Source organism: Lepus europaeus, chromosome 16, assembly GCF_033115175.1.
Source record: "Lepus europaeus isolate LE1 chromosome 16, mLepTim1.pri, whole genome shotgun sequence".
Classification (NCBI taxonomy): domain Eukaryota; kingdom Metazoa; phylum Chordata; class Mammalia; order Lagomorpha; family Leporidae; genus Lepus; species Lepus europaeus.
Genome location: NC_084842.1, coordinates 20,058,800 through 20,079,577, shown reverse-complemented (window position 1 = coordinate 20,079,577; position 20,778 = coordinate 20,058,800). Strand labels below are relative to the sequence as shown.

The following is a 20,778-nucleotide window of genomic DNA, read 5'->3' as shown; positions in this document are numbered from 1 at the left end:
CTGGGCCAGGCCAAAGCCAGGAGCTGAGAATGCCAGCCAGGTCTCCCATGTCGGTGGCCGGGGCCCAACTTCTAAAGCCTTCATCTGCTGCCTTTTGGGGTGTGCGTTCGTGGGAAGCCACAGTCAGGAGACTAGAGGAGACTCAAAGCCAGGCACTCCGATACTAGATGTCAGTGTCCCAAGTGATGTCGTAACCAGTACACTGAATGTATTCCTCTATCACCAATTTTAATTTAGACTTTCAAAAATTGCAAGAAATTATGGTGTTCATGTACAAGTGTGATAAAACTAAATTGGCTGTTAAAGAGAGTTAGCCTCAGCAGAGGAGGGAAGGAGCAATATTAAGGGGGAAAGAGGAATAGGGAGACCTAGGCAAGGAGAAGGGTAAAGGGGCATCCAAAAAGGAGAGAAAGACTTCCCTTAACTGGTCCACCCTCTTTCTCACATCACAACTGTATTCCTAGCGGGCCTCCGCCTGGATGTCCCACCTACCCAGCACTTTCTCGTACTCATTTTCTGGGAGTAGGCATGTGGCACAGTGATTAAGTCACCAGCTTGGATGCCTGCATCCTGTAACAGAGGGCCTGGTTTGTGTCCTGGATGCTCTGCTTCTGATCCAGCTTCCTGCCCTTGTGTGCTATGAAAGGTAGCAGGTGATGGCTCCAGTACTCGAGTCCCTGACATTCACATGGGAAACTTAGATTGCAGTACTGGCTCCTTGGCTTCAGGTGGACCCAGTCCTGGTTATGGTGGGCATGTGATGGATGAACCATGGGTGGAAGATATCTCTCCCTACCCCAACTCCCCAACCTCACCCTGTGTGTGTGTGTGTGTGTGTGTGGTCAGTGAAAATAAATAAATGGAAATTAATGGAACTAAAAAACAAAATCATTTGCCACTCAAAATTTCAAAACGCGTATTATCAGAAACAATCTTCCTCCTTTCCTTCCAGCCCATTCCCTTAGATTCTTCAGTCTCCAAGCCTCAGCTCTATCTTGCCTTTATGGCTAATACAATTCTCATCACTCCCTTGTGGAGTGTGAATGAAGGACAGCCTACCAGCCACACCAGGGGAATCACAGACTCATTCACCCTGTCCCTGGGGAGCATAGGTCTCCCTTAGTGCTGCCTGGGCCAGCCTCATCGCACCTTTGCAGCCACACCTGAAACATGTTATTTATCTAATATTTACTCCTTCTTTTGGTTGTGTTCTTAGAGGGAAACATTGCAGTAAGAAAATGTCTTGGAGGTATAAGATCAATTTTACTGCAGATATGAGAGAAATAGATGGTGTTGATTTTGCTAACAGGGCGTGATCTTTGACAGTCACTACCTTCTAAATCCATAAAGTGGAAAGAAATGAAGCTGACGTGTGGCTCTCTCATTTACTCTTGACTTGACTCTTTCATTATTACTTGAGTAATCGCAAAAGTGTTGATCAATCTTTTTTTATTATTGTCTTTCTTTTTTTTTTTTTTTTTTTTTTGACAAGCAAAGTTAGACAGTGAGAAAAAGAGAAAGGTCTTCCTTTTTCCATTGGTTCACACCCCAAATGGCCGCCATGGCCGGTGCGATGCGCCGATCCGAAGCCAGGAGCCAAGTGCTTCCTCCTGGTCTCCAGTGCGGGTGCAGGGTCCAAACACTTGGGCCATCCTCCATTGCCTTCCTGGGCCACAGCAGAGAGCTGGACTGGAAGAGGAGCAACTGGGACAGAATCCGGTGGCCCAACCAGGACTAGAACCTGGAGTGCTGGCGCCGCAGGTGGAAGATTAGCCAAGTGAGCCGCGGCACTGGCCCATTATTTTCTTAAATTAAGCTTATCATTGAATTCTTTAAAATATTTATTTGAAAGACCTACAGGGAGCGAGGGACAGGTAGCGGGGGTGGGGGGATTGATTTTCTATCCATTGGTTCACTCCCCAAATGGTCACAATGGTCATGTCTGGCCTAAGTTGAAGCCAGGAGCCTAGAACTCCATCCAAGTCTCTCACATGGGTGAAGGGGCCCAAGCACATGGGTCATCTGCTGCTGCATCCCAAGACACATTAGCGGGGAACTGGATTGGAAGTGGAGCAGCCAGGACTTGAAGTGTCACTCATATGGGATGCTGGTATTGCAGGTGGTGGCTTCACCTGCTGTGCCAAGATGCCAGCCCTTTTTCATTGTTTTGACAAAAAAAAAAAAAAAAATCCCTTTAGAAGCCTGTAGTGACTTAGTGTTGATTTGTTCATCTGTAATAGTGGTCAGCGTTCTCTGTGGAAGAATAACAGTGTGGCCAAGTCAGTGCTTTTTCTGTAAACAAAATAAAAGCAGTCTTAGAAAGGGATCTTGGCTTTAGTTAACGTGGGAATGAAATAATGGTTAAGTATGTTTGGGCTTCCAGAGATTTGTTTTTATAATTAACCTGTAATGGGCTGGAATAAAATGGAAGGACATTTCAAAGGTCTAAAATTTTGAAAGGCATGATTAATTGTGAAAAATGTAAAGTGGGGCAAACCTCTGGCAAACTCCTTTCAAGCACTCTAGGATTTCTGACATTATCAATGCTTCTGCCACTAGATGGCAGGCACACACCGAGCAGTGCCACTCCCCTGACCTTCGCTTGGTAGATTTCAATGGCAGCAACCATTAACTTAACCAAGGCAGTGATAAATTATGAATTATAAGGTAATGATCAATTACATATAATTATACATAACTGTAATTAGATATAATTATATAATTTTATGGTATAATTTACTGACTTGTGATTAATAAAAAATACCAGCCCTATTCAGAAAATCTAAAAGACCTAAATAACATTTTTCTGTAAAGCAAATCACTCTGATTCCGCTTCTACTTCATTCCAGTTTACACTAAGGCTAATCTATTTTTAAGTAAAATTAGAATTTTTCATTTGAAGGAATACTTCAATATACTGTCCCCCTTCCTTTACCTGTATATAGGAAGGGAGAAGTGTCTATGAATCCAAAAGATGGGCAAATATTTCCTCTGCATTGACTGGCAGCTATAACTTGGATCTTTAAGGGGTGCTACAATGACACAATTTCCATTGTAGGTTATTAGAAGTGGCCATCATGGCCGGCGCCGCGGCTCAGTAGGCTAATCCTCCACCTTGCAGCACCAGCACACCGGGTTCTAGTCCCGGTCAGGGCACCAGATTCTGTCTCGGTTGCCCCTCTTCCAGGCCAGCTCTCTGCTATGGCCCAGGAAGGCAGTGGAGGATGGCCCAAGTGCTTGAGCCCTGCACCCCATGGGAGACCAGGAGAAGCACCTGGCTCCTGGCTTCGGATCAGCGTGGTGCGCCGGCCACAGCGCGCCGGCCGCAGTGGCCATTGGAGGGTGAACCAACGGGAAAGGAAGACCTTTCTCTCTGTCTCTCTCTCTCTCTCTCTCTCTCACTCACTATCCACTCTGCCTGTCAATAAATAAATAAATAAATAAAAATTAAAAAAAAAAGAAGTGGTCATCATGGAACTATAAGTTTGACAGATGGAATAGAGAGACCAAGAGCAACAGAACTCTGCATACTCTAGATACTTGATGACAAGTATCTATAGGTGTCAAGGCCAGTGCTGGCAAACTAGGTAGACTGTTCTTGGTGGCAGGATTTTGGCCATGCATCGTCTTGCTTTGTGCTAGTTCAACCTAGATTCTCCAGGGTTTCTTTCAATTCAGTAGTCTGCTTGTATACCTACACAAACATTCTTGATGTGTAAATCAACTTTATGTGTGCAAGCAAGAACTCTGACTGTCACATAGTTTTAATTTCATTTTGCTTATGGAATTTAAAAAAAAATTTTATTTGTTTGAAAGGCAGAAAGGCACAGAGACAGAGGGATCTTCCGTCTGATGGTTCACTCCCTAAATGTCCATAACAGCCAAGCACAGCCATTGCCAAAGCTAGGAGCCAGTAACTCAACACAGGGTCCCATGTGGGTAGCAGGGACCCAAGTATATGAGCCACCACTGTTTCCTCCCGGGCTTATCAGCAGTACATTGATCCTGTATGGAAGATGGTGGCTCAAGCAGTGTCTTAATCAGTTTGCCGAATGCCAGCCTCCTGATTACCATTTCTTAAAGGACTGGTTTCAGCTCATGCAGACTGCAGAATCATAAGAAATAGGGATACAGGAATTTGGGGACAGAGGAACCTACGTGGTGCCCTTCAAGTCAAACTGTAGATTTGTACTCTCAAGTAAGTAACCTACAGCCACATGCAATTGTGCAAACTTAAATTAAGACTAATGAAATAAATAAAAAATTCTATTCCTTATTTACGACAGCTACACTTCAAATGCTCAGTAGGTTCATGTGACTGGTGGAGATCTAGAAAATTTCATCATTGGAGGAAGTTCTGTTGGACTGAACTGACATTTTACCTTGTCTGAATATTCATAAAGCAGGCTTTATATTTACAGATGTGAGAAAGAAAATAGATTCAATTTCTAATTATACCTCTACTACCCTTTATAGAAACAAAATTGAGAGGTATAAGAAGTAGAAGACAATATTAGCTTTGTGGTTTTATTAGCATTTTCCCTTTGAAGATGAAGCTGAAGAGGAAGGAAGGAGTTGGGTCACAATAGAGATAACAACACAGCCTGTTCAGCAAGAGGCTGTGTACAGATGACCACTTTCCAGGTGTATGCAGAAAGAAACTTATCAGAATACAACACCCTAACCAGACCCCTATACATAAAATTGAATATTGATGGGCTGGCATTGTGACACACCTGACTGCTGTTGTGATGCCAGCATCCCATATCCGAGGAATCCAGGCTGCTCCACTTCCAGTCCAACTTCCTGGTAATGTGTCTGACAGGCAGGGGAAGATGGCCTGAGCACGTGAGCCCCTGCCACACCCATGTGGGAGACCTGGGTAGTTTCTGGGTCTTGGCTTTAGCCTGGCCAACCCCTGTCTGTTTCAGCCATTTGGGGAGTGAACCAGAGGATGGGACTGACTCTCTCTCTCTCTCTCTGTCACTTCTGCCTTTCAAATAAACCTTTAAAAAAAAAAAAACAACTATAGATTTTAAGCAAACAGTGCTTAGCAATGTAGCTTTAGTCGTGGATAATTCCAGCCTTGGAGCCAATAATTGTCTGTCTTCACCCAGTGGCCGTGGGGACCTTTTTGTTCTGTTGGTTGAGCAGATAATCACCAGGTGCCCATGAAGAATAACCACTTATCTTCAGCTCTGTCTCTAACTGTAGGCTCTATTAGCTGGGTTTTCTATACAGCCAATGTGGGAGGAAGTAGAATTAATGTGTCTTTCTCAGTGGTCTGTACAAATCCATATTGGCTCTGGTTCAAGACACACTCTCCTTAAAAACAAGGAGAACGAGATGAAGGGGAGGGGGAGGGGAGGGAGAGAGGCGGTAGAGGAGGAAAAAAGGGAGGAAGGAAAGAGAGAAAAATCAAACACACAATTTTAATGTTTACAAAGTATTTCCCCTTTCTGCCTGTGGATGCAGCCAAGGAAGCATCCTCAGGTTCTCTTTTCCTAAGTCAGAGTCTCCTAGAGAGCCTGAGCAGCTGCGGAAGCTCTTCATGGAGGCTGCGCTTTGAAACAACCGATGAGAGCCTGAGGAGCCATTTTGAGCAGCAGAGCACGCTCACTGACTGCGTGGTAATGAGAGACCTGAACACCAAGCTCTCCAGGGACTTTGGGTTTGTCACCTAATTCCCTGTGGAGGGGGTGGGTGCAGCCATGAACGCAAGGCCACACAAAGTGGATGGAAGAGTTGTGGAACCAAAGAGGGCTGTCTCGAGGGAAGATTTCCAAAGACCAGGTGCCCATCTAACTGTGGAAAAGAGTTTTGTTCGTGGTATTAAAGAAGACACTGAAGAGCACCACCTCTGAGATAATGTTGAACAGAATGGGAAAATCGAGGTGATTTAGACCATGAGTGATTGAGACAGTGGCAAGAAGAGGGGCTTTGCTGTTGTGACCTTCGACAACCATGACTCTGTGGATAAGACTGTCATTTAGAAATACCACCCTGTGAACGGTCACAGCTATGAAGTAAGGAAGGCCCTGTTGAAGCAGGAGATGGCCAGTGCTTCATCCACCCCAAGAGGTAGAAGTGGTTCTAGAAACTTCCATGGTGATCCTAGCGGTGGTTTGGTAACAGTGATAACTTTGGTCATGGAGGAAATTTCAGTGGTCTTGGTGGTGGTTATGGTGGCAGAGTGGGGGTGGTTACAATGGATTTGGTAAGGATAGAAGCAATTTTGGAGGCAGTGGAAGCTACAATGATTTTGGCAATTATAACAGTCCCCAAATTTTGGACCCATGAAGGGAGGAAATTTTGGAAGCAGAAGCTCTGGCCCCTATGGTGGTAGCAGCCAATATTTTGCCAAATCACGAAATCAAGGTGGCTATGGAGGGTCTCGCAGCAGCAATAGTAGCTGTGGCAGTGGCAGAAGGTTTTAATAACTGCCTAGTTATTAAAGGCTTAGCAGGAGAGGAGAGCCAGAGACGTGACAGGGAAGCTACAAGTTACAACAGATTTGTGCACTCAGCCAAGCTTCATGGTGGCAGGGCCTAGCTGCTACAAAGAAGACATGTTTTAGACCATACTCATTGTATGGACAAAAAAACTCAAGGATTGTGTTTGTGATTAATTGTATAACAAGCTGTTTTAATTTCTGTGGATAGTGTAAAGCATTCCAACAAAGGTTTTTAATGTAGTTTTTTTTCCCTTTTTTTTTTTTTTGCACCCATGCTGTTGATTGCTAAATGTAATAGTCTGATCATGACACTGAATAAATCTGTCTTAAAAAAAAAAGTGTTTCCAAGCATTGTCAGAACTTTAAATGTAACTTGGAGATTAAGCCTACTTTACAATATATAATTGTAGAAGGAAAAAAATATAATCAAGTTTTCTCTGGCCTTCCAAAAAAAACCAGACAAAATAAACAATGAATATTTAACAAAAAAGTATTTTGGCTTTAGATTTGTAATAGAAAAATTGTGATCATCAGGGAATCTTCTGTCAGCTAGAATTTATCCAGTGTAAATGACCTCCCATGGCTCAGAATCGTTTGGTCTATAATTATTTTCAGCTGATACACACTTCATATTCTTAAACTCTTTGGATTATTTCACTGGTTGATAACACCTTTCTCTATTTGTCCATGTTTCAGTCCTTTTGACAGTGGGTCATGCTATGAAATGCGAGGTTGGTAGCAGAATATCAATAACTTTTATATCTGGAATTTGAGAAAACATGGCTTTTGTTTTTGTCAGATACCTAGTGCAATTGTTGAGGGTTCAGAATCCAAGGAGAGTTTTTGGATTTTATGTTTTAGCAAAGTAATAGGTGTAAGTAATGCATTTCCATTCTTTTAAGCTTTCCCTTGAATTTGATAAAATAGCAAAGATAGAATTTGGCAACTTGGCATGGTCACTTTGTAAATTATTGAAAATATATGTTGATTTAATTATCATGTAGTAACTAAAGAGCTCTAAAATATTTTAATGGATAGAAAAGGTAATTTCTACTTCATATATATGATGTAATCATGTAAATTTTCATAATTACATGAAAACAACAATAGTGAACTACTACTAATTATAGAAACATAATTATTCTTTAATTAGCAGAAACTTGGAATATAAATATACATCCTTGAATGCAAAGTCCAGAGACTCAAACTTAAAATAAAATATTAGTACCCCACTATTTTGTTAAGTATAACAAGTGTGCAATGAATAATACTGCCTCCAATATTGGAAAAAATACCTACTTTAGCTAAAAGTGTTAATTTTCTTCAGTTATAATCTTTTTTTTTTTTTTTTTGACAGGCAGAGTGGACAGTGAGAGAGAGAGAGACGGAGAGAAAGGTCTTCCTTTTGCCATTGGTTCACCCTCCAATGGCCGCCGCGGCAGGCGCGCTGCGGCCGGCGCACCGCGCTGCGGCCGGCACACTGCGCTGATCCGATGGCAGGAGCCAGGTGCTTCTCCTGGTCTCCCATGGGGTGCAGGGCCCAAGCACTTGGGCCATCCTCCACTGCACTCCCAGGCCACAAAAGAGAGCTGGCCTGGAAGAGGGGCAACCGGGACAGAATCCGGCACCCTGACCGGGACTAGAACCCAGTGTGCCAGCGCCGCAAGGCGGAGGATTAGCCTAGTGAGCTGCGGCGCCGGCTCTGGTTATAATTTTTCATCACCAGGAAACAACTATGACTTGCAAACAATTTTGGGCAGGAGTGAGATGCTTAATTTAGGTTAGAAAGATAATTACAAAAGCATTGTGACAATTAAATCTGAAAAACAGAAAAATATTTGCACAGGATCTCTTGTCCCGTTGAAGGAAAATAGAATCTTGAATGATGGCACAGGAATGGAGGAAGGCACAGATTGTAGGAATGGCCCAAGGGCACATTGATAAAGACCATGAGAGACTGGAAGGAACAGATTTCTAGATTTTGGTCTCTTTGGAAAGGATATCAATGGGAAAAGCCTAGGGATGGGAGAGGGAGGGGTGGGTGAAAGCGCCCATCATAGAAGAAAAATGTCTGTGGCTGCCACATCTACCGTTAACTATAACTATCATGAGGATGTAGCTGCAAAAGGAAGACACAGAAAAGCGACACAGGGTTGAGAAATGGGAGCAGTTACTTATTTCTGCTTCTACACACCCATTCCATTTGATGATAATTAAAGTCACATCTTACCCTTCAGCTGGAATAACAACTGTCTTATTTGGTGTTGATTTGTTATTTGGTGCAGCTTTGAAACGTCATTGTGTTGTCCAGTTTCTTCCCATTATAGATGAGAAGGCAGGAGCACAGAGAAAGTGAGATGAGTTGTGCAAGGCAGAGCTGCTGTGTGGACAAGCAGCCAAGAACCCAGCCTCCTGACTCCCAATCTGTGGGCACAAAAGGATCAGCTTGTTTTCTTTTCAGTTGCAAGGGTGGCTGATTTAGTTTAAGAGACTAAGCCCAGAAGCATTCGGTTCACGGTGGGAACCAAGTAAAATGTCAGTATTAGTTTTGTTGAAAGAATATTGAATATACCTGAGATATTAAATATGCTTAGATAAAAGACTTAACCCAGAAGGAGCAGAAGAATCACTTGTTCCCTCATCTCACTCTTGGTTCCCAACTTCCTGTGGTGTGGATTCACTGTGTGACCATGATTTCATGTGTGGGAGGGGCCTGAGCTCTGTGGGTGCTTCCTCATGTCTGGTCCCTTTGCCCTCTAAAGACAGGACAGCCCCCTTTCCAAAAAAGAACCCTTCCGCTCCCTGGGGGGGTGGTCAGGGATGGGGTGGGGTTTGGGATGACAGAATCAGCCTTGAGACAACCACATTACTGGACTACAGAATGGGACAGAAGTTCCACTTTAAATAGACAGTGGTGGGTGGGATTATTTTTACCATAATGTTCCCTCATATAGAAAAAAGAGCACATTTATGTCAGTTATATAAAAGAGCATTCTCGTTTGGATGAACATTACATTTGTTTTCAGAGACACTGCAGAGATGAAGTTTTTCATGCTTACACCATAAGGGCATGGTCATATATCAGGTTACATATTTAGAAATACAACTGAGGAACCAGCTTAGATTTTGGTTTTCCAGGGGGTGGGGCAGGGGTGCAACTGAAGAATGTGAGTTGGATAAAGCATTTCCTCAGTGAAGTTCACCATATAACTAATGAAAATGTCCACTTTTTGGCATTTCTTATTTGAAGGAAAACAGCTTTATCAAGAGGTAAACCAGTGTGAGTTTCACTGAAAATATCCTGCCAGTTTGCATACCATCTATATTTACATAGAAGTTGGTGTGAGATATGCATATCCAGGTTCAAAAATCAGTTTGAATTACCATAATCTGAAATGTAGCAGTCTGATTGTGTGTAGAGTGAAATTGTCCATGACTAGTGAGATATCTGTAGACATATCTCTATGAACATTTTGATGCCAGTAGATAGTTGTCAAATATTGCTGATGTCAGTTTTTAGTACAGAGGTGTACGTTATCTGCAACACCTTTGTAATCTCACCAAAGCAGAGAACCTTCTAGCCATTTAAAATAATCCCCCACAGAGGCGGGCCTTTGACACAGTGGGTAAGATGCCATTGGGGATGCCTGCATCCCATATCTGAGTACCTGGGTTTGAGTCCAGGCTCTGCTTTGGACTCCAGTTTCTTGCGAACACACACCCTGGGAGGCAGCAGGTGATGGCTCAAGTACTTGGGCGCCTGCCACCCACATAAGAGACCTAGATTGAGTTCCCAGCTCAGGCTGTAGAGGGCGTTTGTAGAGTGAACCAGGGTTTGAGAGATGGATGTCCATCTTTCTGTCTCTCTTTCTGGGTTGAGTGTCTCCATTTACCCTGACAGGCCCATTCCTTATACTTCTCCATGTTGTGGGAGGCTCACCTTTTGGAACGGCTCTCACAGGACTCCTTTGGACCCTAGATTCTCACGACTCAATCAGTGGGAGGCAGGCAGGGGCTTAGAGGGCCAGACAGTAACAGAGCAGTGTTTGCTGCTTCTCCACCAGGCCCACCCTGAAGATCAGAGCCTCTGTGAGATGTGGTTCCTGTCCCTCTTTGACCCTCAGCCAGGGGATGGGGGCAAGCACCTATGCCTCTCTCATTACTGATATAATACCTCCAGCTTATCTGTGGATCGCAATACAGTCTGTTTTTTGCAACACACACTCAAATACATAAATGCCTACTGACTCCTTTAAGTAGAAAGTCAGTATTATCTTTATGTCCTTTAAAACAAAAAAATTATAACACAGTTATATGTAGCAGAATAATACATAACAACTATGAAACAGGAAATCTGGAAACACAGAAAGACAAGAATCTCCCATCATTTTACCAATTCACACATTATTGTTGTTATTTTAGTTTGTTTTCCCCTGGTCTCTTTTTGTGTATTTTTTTTAGACTTGAAATGATAACATAAGTTTGTGTTCTCATAAATATTTCATCATGGACATTTTGTTCTTGTACTTATATGGGCTTCAGAATAATTTTAAATGTACATTATTCCATTCCTCTAAGACTAGATGTTTTCTGATTTTTCACTAGTGTAACATAACATGGATAGCTTAACTTATATAGCATTTACCCTATGTTTTCTTTGGATAGATATCCCAGAAATAAAGTTAAATCAAAAAGTCAAACAACTGAAAGATGATGTAGCTATGATGATTTCAACTCTGCACACAAATTATTTGAAATCCCTCTGTTTAAGAAGTGGAGGCTAATTCTTGTCTCTTGGAATATTGGTCATACTCAGTCCATTCAGGCTGCTATAACAAAATGCCCTAAAAAAACCATTCAGGCTTGAGATGCCTTATTTGGTTCATCCATCAGTCCATCCATCCATCCATTCAATTATTCACATATTCATCCACTTACTATTTTATTTTATATTTAAAAATTTTTTTTTAATTTGACAGAGTTAGACAGTGAGAGGGAGAGACAGAGAGAAAGGTCTTCCTTCCGTTGGTTCACCCCCCCAAATGGCTGCTATGGCCGGAGCTACACAGATCTGAAGCCAGGAGCCAGGTGCTTCCTCCTGGTCTCCCATGCAAGTGTAGGGCCCAAGCATTTGGGCCATCCTCCATTGCCTTCCTGGGCCACAGCAGAGAGCTGGACTGAAAGAGGAGCAACCAGGACTAGAATCTGCCACCCATATGGGATGTCGGCGCTGCAAGGCAGAGGATTAACCAACTGAGCCACGGCACTGGCCCTAATTATTATTTTAACAAATGTTTTTGATTATCTACCAAATATCAGGGACTATGCTTAGCATAGGATTGAGCAATGCTTTCTGTATAGAATAAACCCTTAGTAGCACTTCTTAAAGGAAAATCTTACATTGAAAAGAAAATATACTATGTGGAGTAATAAATAATCAGTGATCTGGAGCCATATTAAAAATATATATGTTTTCTGATGATAAAATTTTATTTTAAATTGGTAGTAAGCAATAGAATGAACTTTCAGCTATAAAGAGGAATTAAGGCACCTCTTCCAGGAGTTAGAAGTCACTTTTGACAATTTCTGAATGTTCTTGCATCCCAAAAAGCAATTTATTATAGCAGTTAAGAGATGGCTCAGGAATTAGGCAAACTTGAGTCTGAATCTTAATTTCCCACTTACAATGCTTATGTGGCCTTAGAGGAATTACTTAACTTTCTTTAAGTCTCAGATATAAGTTGGAGAATATAATATTATCTACTTCTTCACTGGGAATACTAATAAGAGTATATACATATTGTGCTTAACATAGGACCTGACATATATCTAAATGCTAAGCATTTTATATGCATAATATATTTGGCAAATATATATTAGCTAGTATCAGCATTAACTGTTAGAGAAAAAAAATTTACCTTGAGACTAGAACACCTTAGTTATTGGGACACGCATTTTGCTAGGAAACTCAGTTATGTGAGTATTTGTTAGCTTTAATGTCAGAAGGTAGACAAATTCAGGAAATATACTATGGAATAAAAAGAAAAATTAAACAAAGACTGCATGAATATTTACCCTTCCTGCTTCAGATGCCTTACTTGGTCTACCCATCCATCACTCATTTATTCACACATTCATCTCTTTATTCTTTCAACAGATATTTTTTGATTATATACCAAATACCAGACACTATGCTAAGCATAGGATTGAGCAATGCTTTTTGAATAGAATAAATCCTTAATCCTGCTTCTTAAACGAAAACCTTACATTAAAAAGAAAAGGTATTATGAGGAGTATTAAGTAATCAGGATCTGAAACCATATTTTAAAATCACATACATATTTTTCTTATGATCAAATTTTATTTCAAATTAGCTGTAATAATAGAAAAATTTTGGCTATAAGAGGAATTTTTTTTTATTTGACAGGTACAGTTATAGACAATGAGAGAGACAGGGAGAAAGGTCTTCCTTCCGTTGGTTCACTCCCCAAATGGCCACCATGGTCGGCGCTGCGCCAGTCGGAAGCCAGGAGCCAGGTGCTTCCTCCTGGTCTCCCATGCAGGTGCAGGGGCCCAAGCACTTGGGCCATCCTCCACTGCCCTCCTGGGCCACAGCATAGAGCTGGACAGGAAGAGGAGTAACCAGGACTAGAACCCAGCGCGCATATGGGATGCCAGCGCCACAGGCAGAGGGTTAACCAAGTGAGCCATGGTGCCGGCCCCAAGAGGAATTATTTTAGCTTTGACTTAACTTGATGTTTTCTTTAAGAGTGAGAACATGCAAATTAGTTGAATATATAATTTGGAATCTTTGCGATATCAGCAGAAGGAGTTGACAGGAAGACAGATTTTTTTTTCTTTCTTCTTTTTTTTTCTTTTTTTGCCGTAGGCATTCCTCATTTCTGTTTTTAGAAGCAAGGGAAACTAGAAGACAGAAATAGTCCTGCATACATGAACTATATATTTCACATGCAGAGCATAAAATATTCAATAAAACTACGTAGGTTCCTGAAAACCAAGAGACCTCAATAGATAAAGGTGGTAAAAATAATTAAAATATACCCTTTGAGCTTTCCTTCTTTGAACACTGTTAACAGAGTACAGGAAATATTTATGGGAATGATATAAACTATTTGCTAATATTTACCAAAATAAATCATTTTTTTTCTATTCATTCCACTTTAGTAATGAGTACTGCTTCAAATTTTTCAACAGCCTATGAATTTTTACCTCTATTCTAATTTTCAAAATCAAGTGAACACTGTTTACAAATAAGCAGTTTCTAAGTGAATAATGTTATTATTTCAGGAATAATAATGCTTTTCATTTTTACTACTTTAAGCTCCTGATTTTACAGGTAATTTTAATTCTAACAACAAGCAAGGATGTAGCTGCTATCATTATCACATTGAATGTGAAAAGAGCTGAGGCTGGGAAGGGCTTAACCCACAAAGGATTGTGAGTGACAGCAAGATCTGAACATGGAAGTCTGCCTCCAGGGCCCATGCCTCCCTCCCCAGCCAACCCCATGATGTTCTCAATAGATGAGCTCAACATAGTTCACCCATTTATGCAGATTTTCCAATATATGCTTTTTGAAACAGTTATGATTCTGCTTTTTGTTCTTACCCATTCTCTTAATTCTATCCAAGAATCATTTAACTTTATAATTATGCAAGTCCACACGCTGCTTCATTCATTTAGTTAAAAGGTAGAAAGCAAATCGATTTTTAAAAATATCGTGGGAACTTAATTGAAAAATGTCATGAGTCATCCTAATGAGAAACTGGTACCAGGAAATCAAATACAGAGAGCCTCACCCAATTTGCTTATAGAAAAGTGCTCATCAACGTCATGTTCATCTTCAATGAAACTGCTTCTATGGCAAGACCTTGTACAAGGGGGCTTCCAACAATACAGGGAGAAGGTGCGTTATCTCTCATCTCCACTGCCCATGAATATTTTGTGGCCCACTTGTATGACAGTGGAGTACAGGATGAGAGAATCAGTTCAGTGACTTTAAAACACTTGTTTCTGTGTTTGAAGATGACGATTGCATATTTATTATTGGAAAGTGAGGTGACCCGTCCTCTTCCCAGCAGTGAGTGAAGACAAAGTTGACATCATTGTTGGCTAGTTCTTACATTTTTTTTTTCTTTGCAGCTGTCATTCATCATTCCCTTCCCTAATTTGTCTCAAGGCTAGCGGATGCATTCCAGTCATTTGCCAGAAGTTGAAGGTATGTTTTGTGTTCTTTAAACTTCCATTTTGTCCTGAATAGCTTCTGCCCCATGCAAAACAATAGATGTCATAACGTCTTCCTGTTATCTATTCTGTATACATTGATATTCTGCTGGAATGATAAGCCTAACTTAGTACCCATTTGAAAGTAAGCCTATTTGGAATTTGGTTGTAAGAGTCTCATAATCTTACTGATGAAACTCAGACATCTCATCACAACTGCTCTTTAAATATCACAGTCTCCAAGAGCTTAATGCTATCTCAGTGACACCATTGGTGTCATGATCAGCATACTTAACACTAAAATACTCTTCTCCATTATGATTTTGAGAAAACCAATATCTACCTCCAAGTAGCATACAATATTCCTCTTTTACTTGTATCTTACCATATCTGTTTCTCTAAACTCAAACGCATGTGCACACTGGCCCAAATTTCCATTCCCAGGAAAGGACCCAGTATATAATTTTTGGAGCCCAGTACAAAATGAAAATGCAGGGCCATTAATATTGCAAACTGTAAAGCATTTTCCTTTCTTCTGTGGTCCATTTCAGCTTGTAATGATGTTAGTTGCAATCTAATGTCATTTTAAGTACAATTTTTTAAGATTCATTTTATTTATTTGAAATGCAGAATTGAGAGAAAGAGAGAGAAGAGATAGAAAGATCTTCCATCTGCTGGTTCACTCCCCAAATGGCTGCAACAGTTGGGGCTGGACCAGACAGAAGCCAGGTGCAAGGAGCTTCATCTGGGTCTCTGAGGTGGGTGCAGGGGCCCAAAGACTTGGGCCATCCTCTGCTGCTCTCCTAGGCACATTAGCAGAGAGTTGGATCCAAAGCGGAACAGCCAAGACTCAAACCAGCACCCATATGGGATGCCAGCATTGCAGGTGCCAGCTTAACCCATTATGCCACAATGCCAGCCCCAGCATTTTAAAATTGTTAGTATAACTTCACTGCTCACCTTTATACTGTGCAAATATTAAATGCAGGTATCAGAACATTTAACTCTGATGTGGAATCACTGAAATGATGTAATTCATATTTCATGGCACAGTGAATGAGGTAATCTCCAGTTGGTAGGAAGGGGTATACACAAACCTGACTCAGGAGGGTTGGAAGAAGGACAGAAGCCTCCAGTATGAGTCAAGCCAAGGGTCTACTCTCTCAGGCAGGGAGATTCTTGCAAGGGGAGGTGATTCTGTGAGGCAGGATACACGATCCTTTATTTAGGCCTGACTGCTGCCAGGTGACCTCTTGAGCCAGCTGCTAGACAGATCTACCGTGCCTGGGGTGGGGATGGAGGCACGCTGAGGAAGTCAGGGCAGAGATCTCCCCTTTCCACTTGCCTGAGACCCCAGCCCACAGTGGCTAGGCACTCTCCATGGGCATTGGAACCTTAAGGCTAGAAATCTCTGAGTGAATGAAATAGGGATGAAAGGCTCATCCTCACCAAGTTGTGGTCTCGGACTGGCAATGAGTTAAGCCACCGGGACACTGCCAGCCTAGGCCATGGTAGCCTCCTCTGTGCTTTGTCCATGACTTTTTGATCATGAGTGCCCTGCCCCCCTCCTTCCTACACCTACACCTGCACCCAGGTCCCTTCCAGAGAATGGAGAATGGCAGTGGTAGCTGGGCAGGAGTGGGGAGGCTGAGGTCAGACAAGGCAGAGGGTGGCTAAGAATCTATCCCAGGGAGGCATGAAGGGAATGGGAAGGAGAGCCATGTGTGAGCAGAGGCCTAGCCAAGCCCACTCATAAGCCCCATGGTCCCACTGGCTTCACAGACAAAACACACATCCAGTGATAATATTACTAAGAATTTCAAGACAACTGAATGCAGAGGATTCAAAACCCATGTGCACTGCCCTTCTGATAAGTGGCTTTGTGCATCTGTACTGATCATGTGGCCGTGAAGCCAACCCTGCCCAGGAATAGAATGGGGGAGTTACCATTTGACCATAAGGAGGTGAGGCAAACAACCAGCACAGCTGAAAATAAATAAAACATAAAAAATGATTTTATTGTTGCTTTCTGTGATTAATACATGAATGATTTTAAATGTCAGTTTTATTTTCTTTAAGCAGATATGAAAAATAGCGATTCATGACTATAAAAAAATCCTTATGGAAATACAATTTTCTTAACTCAAGATATATTCATGGCTGTTGGCTGAAAATAATCATGGTAACATTTGCCAAACATACCCTGTCTGTCCAACATCATGCTAGGCACATTATATGAATTATCTCTTCTAATCCCTATAACATGGAGTTCATATAATTTTCAACTCCACTTTCCTGATAAAGAACCTGACATAGGGAAGTCAAGTGTCCAAAGCCATCAAATTAAATGAATGATCTACTATGACCAGAATTCATTGTAATAATGCAGAATAATTTAATGTTAGGAAGCTTATAAAGAATTTACATTATACCTAGAGGGCATATTGGAAATATGATACAAACATATCAGTGGAAGCCATTTGAGACCATTCAATACTGATTCCTCTTTCAGGTTTCCTCCAAATCCAGAAATAAGGGGGACTTTTTAAAACATTATAAAGTAATCATCTCAAATCAACAAGTTGAAAGATTAGAGACAATTGTATTTAAACAGGAATTCAAAAGATTTCTGCCATCTTTATTAGTATTTTATATTATTTTGAAACCTATGTCTAATGCAGTGATAAAGGAAATAGAAATAGTTGTAAGGGCAATAATACAGATATGGTAAAGACATATTTACCACTATTTGAATGTAGTGTGACTGTCCGCTAGAAAATTCAAGAGAATCCACGAAAAAACTATCTGATGTTAAGAGCTCAGTCACATAGCTAAACAAATCAACTTCTTTTCTGCATACCAATAATCAGATAGAAAATCTAATGAAAATATTCCATTTTCAAGAGCCACAATAAGTGTAGATGATCTAGGAAAGATGTTTGGAGAAATAGATATGACCTGGACAATCAAAACCATGAATCCTGACTTGTGAGTAGCATACGTGCCTGGAACAATTGCTCCTGAATGGGCCAAAGCGTTATAAAGGCATTGTGCTGGTTAATGCCAACTTGACTGGGCCATTTGGTACCCATATATTTGGTCAAACATTATTCTGCATGTGTTCCTGTGAGATTAGCATCCAGATCAGTAGACTGAGTAAAGCAATCTTTATTTAATGTGGGTGGATCACATCCAGTCATTTGAAAGCCTAAAGAGAACAAAAAGCCTGACACTTTCCTGAGAAGGGAATTCCTTCTGCATCAGCTCTGCAGGCTGGGTTTGAAGTGGAACTGACACCCTTAGTTCTCCAGAACTGAGCACAGATAGGAATGGAAGGAGCAGCTCTCCTAGGCATCCTGCTTGCTGGCGCACCCTGCAGAGCTTGGAGTTGGTCAGCCCCCATGGTCAATGGGTCAGTTCCTTATAACAAATCTCATTCTCTCTGTGTGTATATCCTGCTGGTTCAGTTTCTCTGGAGAACTTTCATACAGGTGTCAAATCTTGCCAAATAAATTTACAAAATAATTTAAATAAACACACAATTTGGAGAAGATATGACAATATAAGTTGACCCTAAAGTTCATTTGAAATGATAAACTAGTAAGAATATTTTTTAAAAAAATAGAGGAATCCATGGGTGGATATTGAAGTGTAGATAGACTAGTCTTATGGAATACAAAAACATAAAGCTGAAACAGGTAAAACAATATGATTATAAGGAAGCCAGACATTCCAAAGGAAGAGAATAGTGTGTTTATTTTACATCCAACTCTCTGGGAATAGTTTAGGGTAGCTATTCTTTATCCAAAATGTTTGGGACCAGAAGTATTGCAGACTAGATTTTTTTCATTTCTGAATATTCACATAGACATAGTAAAATATCTTAGGGATGGGACCCAAGTCCAAGCACAAAATCCATTTGTTTCATATACATATTATAGACATAGCCTACATTTTGGCTGTGACAGGTCACAAGAAATGCAGTGTTGAACTTTCCACTTGTGATGTCATGTTGATCAGTAAGTTTTGGATTTTGGAAGCACTTCAGATTTCAGATTTTTAGATTAGAGATGCTAAACTTGTATCTTGAAGCAGATTTAGGTATGTTGAATTATTTAAAATAGAATTTGCCTTGTATTAGGTGGAAAAAAAGGAAGCCTTAGCTGGGGCTGGGGCTGGGGCTTAACAGCAGTGCCAGCATCTCATATGGGTGCCGGTTTGAGTCCTGGCTGCTCCACTTATGATCCAGCTCTCTGCTATGGCCTGGGAAAGCAGTGGAGGATGGCTCAAGTGCTTGGGCCCCTGTGCCCATGTGGGAGACCCAGAAGAAGCCCCTGGCTGCTGGCTTCATATCAGCCCAGCTCCAGCCATTGCAGCCATTTGGGGAGTGAACCAGCAGATAGAAGACCTCTCTCTATGCCTCTGCCTCTCTGTAACTCTGCCTTTCAAATAAATAAATAAATAAATAAATAAATCTTTTTTTTTGACAGGCAGAGTGGACAGTGAGAGAGAGAGACAGAGAGAAAGGTCTTCCTTTTGCCGTTGGTTCACCCTCCAATGGCTGCCGCGGTTGGTGCGCTGCTGCCGGCGCACCGCACTGATCCGATGGCAGGAGCCAGGTGCTTCTCCTGGTCTCCCATGGGGTACAGGGCCCAAGCACTTGGGCCATCCTCCACTGCACTCCCGGGCCATAGCAGAGGGCTGGCCTGGAAGAGGGGCAACCGGGACAGAATCCGGTGCCCCGACCGGGACTAGAACCTGGTGTGCGGGCGCCACAAGGCGGAGGATTAGCCTAGTGAGCCGTGGCGCCGGCCAATCTTTTTTTTTTTTTAAAGGAAAACAGTCTCTAAGCAGCGCTAGAATATTCGTTAGATATTTGTGGGAAAAAATAGAAGTAGTCTTTTTCGGGGGGGGGGGCATATAACAAAACTAATCCTAGTTGATTTTCAGTTAAATGCAAGTAAAATACAAACAATAAAAATATATGACAGAATATTAATTTGAGAGAAGTATTTCTAACTTAAAGACAATGGAAGAAATGGCAAGTAGAACACATCCGAATACATAAAAATTAAAACCTCTCATATACAGGGTACTTCAAAAAACTCATGGAGCTACGAAATTAAAAGACAAATTTGGTGCTTGAAATCTATGCATAGTTAGTTTTCTTTTCATAGCATACATTTTCACTCATGAACTTTTTTTTAAGATTTATTTTTATTTATTTGAAAGAATTACATAGAGATAGAGACAGAGAGAAAGAGGTCTTTCATCCTCTGGTTCACTCCCCAAATGGCCTCAATGGCTGGAGCTGGACCAATTCGAAACCAGTAGCCAGGAGCTTCTTCTGGGTCTCCCACATGGGTGCAGGGGCCCCAGGGCTTAGGCAATCTTCAACTGCTTTCCCAGGCCCTTAGCAGGGAGCTGTATCAGAAGTGGAGCAGCTGGGACTCAACTGGTACCCATATAGGATGCAGGCACTGCAGGCCAGGGTTTTAACCTGCTGTGCCACAGTGCCAGCCCCCCATCCATGAACTTTCAAAACCCCTAATTTATAAAAATAAAAACTCAACATACTGGAATAATATTAGCAACATATATATTACAGTGAAATGATCTATCTATATATAATACAAAGAGATTGAATAGATTTTAAAAAGTCTTTGTTATATGTGACAGTGGACTTGAAGAAACAAGTCATAAATAATAAAAATCTCAATGGTAAGCAAGCCAAATGTCAAGAACAAAGGGATTTCTACCTCTGGTAATGATGAAGCAGCTCGGTTGGACTAGCTCTTCCTTAGAAAAAAGAATTATATGATGCTTCTCCCCCAATAGCCTGAATGTGTAGGGCTAGACATGAGAATGGCTACTCTAGTATGCCTGTGTTAATATGTTTCTACTGCTATAATGAAATACTTTAAATTAGGTAATTTATAAACAACAGAAATTAATTTTTCTCAGAATCTGCAGGCTAGAAAGTCCAAGATCAAAACTCCTGCAGCAGGTTCAGTGTCTGAGGACTTGAGCTCTATTTCGAAGATGGTGGCTTCTTGCTGTGTCCACACATGAAAGAAGGG

General features: G+C 41.4%; 1 long non-coding RNA gene and 1 pseudogene across 2 annotated transcripts in view; both read left to right on the top strand.

The window, feature by feature from the left end:
* The window catches only part of LOC133775422 (uncharacterized), a 48,217-nt gene that overhangs the window by 2,066 nt on the left and 25,373 nt on the right, over positions 1-20,778 (top strand). For both annotated transcript variants that reach the window (XR_009868244.1, XR_009868243.1), the window contains exon 2: positions 14,618-14,693. This is a non-coding gene — a long non-coding RNA (uncharacterized LOC133775422). The remainder of the gene's footprint in view (positions 1-14,617; positions 14,694-20,778) is intronic.
* On the top strand, positions 5,432-6,519 carry LOC133775259 (heterogeneous nuclear ribonucleoprotein A1-like; annotated as a pseudogene).